Source organism: Medicago sativa, chromosome 7, assembly GCF_051527215.1.
Source record: "Medicago sativa cultivar Bolivia chromosome 7, Bolivia_mono, whole genome shotgun sequence".
NCBI lineage: Eukaryota > Viridiplantae > Streptophyta > Magnoliopsida > Fabales > Fabaceae > Medicago > Medicago sativa.
In genome coordinates, this window is record NC_140755.1 from 32,813,740 (window position 1) to 32,818,334 (window position 4,595).

The 4,595-nt window shown below is 34.6% G+C and overlaps 1 long non-coding RNA gene across 1 annotated transcript; it reads left to right on the forward strand.

Moving 5' to 3' along the window:
* Nucleotides 1-623: 623 nt before the first annotated feature.
* Nucleotides 624-3,601, forward strand: LOC146905725 (uncharacterized). Its single transcript, XR_015018895.1, has 2 exons — nucleotides 624-1,188; nucleotides 1,860-3,601. It is a non-coding gene; the product is annotated as an uncharacterized LOC146905725 (long non-coding RNA).
* The last annotated feature ends 994 nt before the right edge of the window (nucleotides 3,602-4,595 follow it).

A 4,595-nucleotide genomic window follows, 5' to 3' on the forward strand; every position in this document is an offset into this window, starting at 1 on the left:
GTGAATGATCTGTGTTCAAAGGATGAATCACTGGGATGCTACAAATAACGTTGTGCTCCAAAATGAAGAATTGGAAAGGTAGCACCGAAGATCCCAATTGAGGTGGAGCGGTGGAAAATCAAACCAAAATCACTACACCAAATAAGCCAAAACCATTACCTGATGAAAACGTGAGTGAAGTAAAGGATGACAAGCTAATTGTTTCAATGATTCACTAAACTCTGTTAAACCCTAGCAGAGCCATTCCGGCGGCTCTTAGTTTTATTATAAATATTACTATTGCTAGAGCGACATATGTGAAAATAATACTAGTTATAAAATTTACAAGGTTACACATGTGAAAACAATGGAATTGTCCAAACCAAAAAAAATAAATATCTTGCTACACTTTCTTTACACTCTAAAATTTTTGGCGCATTGCATAAGAATGATGGTTGTAAAGTTTAATTCATCTAGCAAACTACTTAAAGCAACTTTGGCAAGCTTGATCAACTATACGATTGAGAGTTTGTACTCCTTAACTTGTCTTTGTATATACAACAAGAACAACCAAGCTGAAATTCTAGCGCACTTGTTTTAATATGTTCTGTCAGATGTTTTAACGTTTGCAATGTTCCTGTAATATCCCACGTAATTTTAAATAAATTGTCGTATCAGTTACATGTTAGAACGGAAATAATTTTCAAGGATTAATTACTTGTTGAGAAATCGACGATATTTGGTAAGTTTCTCGTATTACTATTCCAACGGACATGAGAAATTAAATGGTTACGAATTAACGGAGGATAATTATGTCTTTTCCTTTGAAGGGCAATTTGGTAACTTGGACTTGAGATTTTTTTTTAAGAAAGTTGGAACAACTTTCTAGTTCTTTCTACCCACTTCTTTCTTGCACTAGAAAGCAAATTCTCTCCCTCCTTTCTAAGACCAAGAAATCGGCCTCCACTTCCATGCAACTTTAGCCACCAAAATTCAACTAATCTTCCATGGAATCACTATAATTAAGCTACCAATGGGTTCTATGTGGAGTTCTAGCCAAGAGCCAAGTTTCAAAAATCTCTCTTTCCCTCCATTGCTCACAAAACCGCCCCTCCTCTTAATTCTCCATAACCTTCATTTTCATTCAAGCCTCATGGGAATTAGCTTATGAGTTTGCATTAGAGCACCAAAGAATGGATTAATCACAAGGTAAGTGGCATAATCACCTTTTCATGGGAATTTATTTAATCCAAGATTTGATATATGTTTTATGTGTAATTGGAAGAGGATTATGTGTGGTAATGGTATTTAGAAATATGGTATGAAGAATGATAATAAGCTAGGAGCATTGGTGTGAGAACTTAGAACTTAAAGTGTGCAAGTTATTCCCATAAGCTATTTCAAGTGATTATTGATTGTAACATGTTGGAATTTTGTATAATTGGTTTAGGAGGTGTTTAAACATGTTGGGATTGCTTCTGGAAAATTTGAGCAGAAATTGAATTGTTTAGAGGTCATAAGCTGACAGTTAAGCTGTTTTGAGCAAAATGCCTTAAATGACTAAGTTGTGAGTTCAAACTACTGTATAAGTGGTTCATAGGGCTAATAATACATGTTGGAACTGCTGTGTTAAAGGTTGGGTCTAAATTTATGTGATAGAAGTTATAAGTTGCTAGTTAAGTCATTGAAGAATAGCTTAAGTTGAAAGTTAAGTTGTTTCAAGTATTATTTTCTGAAGAACAGCTTATGAGAAATATGTTTAATTGACATATGAGTAATGGAAAAATGATAAGCTGTTTTAGTAATGTTAAAAGTGCTTAAATGATAATTAAGCTGTTTTAGAAGTGCTTAAATAGCCAAACGGCGAACTTCTGGTGCAGGGACTGAAATGAAAATTTTTGTGTAAGCTGGTTGATGAAGTAAGGCTATGTCACGATTAATTTGAATTGTTTTAGAAGGGGCAAGACCTATAAGCTAAGGCATAAGCTATTTTGGGAAAGTGATTATAGAGTTTTGGAGATAGCAGAGCTGCAGATTTTGGAATAAGCTGCTTGCAATTTGCAAGAATGATTCACGGCGAGTTCCTTTAGTTAGAAAACTTCCCTTTGGGTAGTTAAATTATGCCTTTAGAATAATAGAATATGATTTAGTACATTAGTACATAATTTAGTGACAATATGATTAAGATTTATACCCTTGCTAGAGTACTCTAAAATAACTTTTATGTTGATAAATATGATTATGGTAATGTAGAAGTTAGAGGAAAAATATTATGATAAGTTTTACGTGAGAATGAATAAATATGCAATTTCGGCTAACGTTACGTAAAGTGAGAATTGTTTGATTTTATTACTTTATTTCGACTCTTGGCTAATATAAATTACACTTTTAAGGTAATATAATGGTTTAGCTTGGCTAAGACTCCAATTCTCATTATTGCCGAATATGTAGCCGAAATTGTATTATGCATATCCTCTAACCATACACAACCATAGTGTATATTTATTTGTGTAAAGGAATATTTAGAGTAAAATAGCCATTGAAACAAATTATTCATGGGTAGATTTCCAATCATTGGAAAGTAAAGAATTCTAAGTATGAAAGTTCGGCTTAATTAGTCGGATTTAATTTATCAGGATATGGGGAAAATTTCATAACCTTTTAGGAATGGCATATGACAACGATATGCCTAGAACCTAAATAGGTTAGTATCAGAATTAATTTCAGAATAAAGACAGAATCACTACGTCTTTATTATCAGTTTCAGGATGTTGTTATTATAAGAAAATCAGTTAAGATAAGTTATTCCTCTCTATCTCCCCGTCAGTAGTGGAGTTGAGGATTAACTCAGTTATCAGAAAATTAGCTCAGTTTATAATTCTTAAAACATGTTCAATATGTGGCTTTCGCTATCCCGCCAGTTGGATACGAAAGGTTCCCGCCAGTTGGAACGGGCACTATCCGTGAGGATGACCCCACAATAATCAGAGGAGTCCGGTATCCCCGTCAGTTGAGTTCCCGCCAGTTGGAAATTAATACCGGTCAGAGTGGAATAAATTCCGGGGTTACTCCACCTGGGTTTATTCCGTAAAATCAACTCAGATAATATTGTTTGTTCAACGCTAACATTTCTAACATAATATGACAGACATTATGATTATGTTTTATGATTTTGTCATTAGTATTAGAATTATATTAGTAATTCAGATAGCGATCCTAGTTATCCCCCGATCGCTCAGTTATGCATGATAAAACAGTATAAACCCGGAATGGGTTAAGTTTAGAGACAGATGGCGATCCTAGGTTCCCTGTGATTGCCTACAACCTAGGATAGGTGGAACTCACTGAGACATCCCGTCTCACCCCAATCCCTTTTATTTTATTTCAGATCAGCAGGTTGTACATGGCAAGGAGACAATACAGGAGGCTGAATGATATATTTCCACAAGCTTGTGTCGTATCAGTTCAGATTATTTATTATGGTTTCATACATGTATTCAGATAGCAAATGTACGATCATGCAGTGATGTATATATTTATTCAGTCGAAATTTTTATTATTGTAATTTTAATGTATCCAGTACTAAGTTTAACGCACATTCTAAATATTCTAGATAAGTTTAGTTTGGGCGTTACAATTTGGTATCAGAGCTGGTCGATTCAGATCGTGCCTTGGGTCATTAGAATTCAATAAAACGTAGTGGGGACATTGGGTTCCAGATATTTATTCTAAATGTCATATCTAGCTGAGCCTGATCAACTCAACCTAGTATGTGACAGCTAGAACAAATGTCTGAAAGCTGAATAGGACCTAGGAAGAATGAAGCATGCGGAGAAGGAAATTCAAGGTGTCAGGTTTTATAACGAATTTTTTGATAAGGAAATATTTAATGCCAAAAGGTGGCTGGTGATTTGTGAAGATGGAAATTCCTCAGGAATGGATAGAAAATGTTATGAGTAAGACGGAGTACTTTGATATTATTAAACTGCACTTCGTATATGGATACAAGAGAAGTAAGAGACTCAGGGATGATTGTAACCTTAACAAGAGTCGCAATATAAGAAGTATGATGTAAGGTATGAAAAAATTGTCAGATAATTAATGGAATCCAAAAGCTCTCGGTGGATGTAGAGTATGTAAGAAGTGAAGGACTTGAATGCCGAAACGAGCTGGATTTTGATGCTTGAACTGTTAAGTGAACTAATTAAGGAATACGTAAATTATTTTGGAACAGACAAGGAAACCCCCTCGATGTGAGCAAAGAATGGACAACGTAAGTTAGATAAACTATGTTGGATTAGTCGCACCTCCCGAAATCTAAAGTGATAGATTTATGAATCAGTAAAGTGAAGATGCTATGCAGCATAAGAGTCAAGATGGATGAATAAATAGTAGTGGAAAGACCTTTAAGGATCAGAGTATGTTTCAGATGTATTTTTATTGGCAAAGATTTGCAGAGAGGTTAAGCTAATGAGGGTTGGGTTAATAAATACCAGTTTAGCAGTGAATGAGAAAGAGATCCTAGTGATAGTCCGATGTGAGATGTAAATATTTGATCAGGACAGAATATAAAGAGTTAAAAATAAGTTACTGGAGTTCAGAGAACTAATGGACGA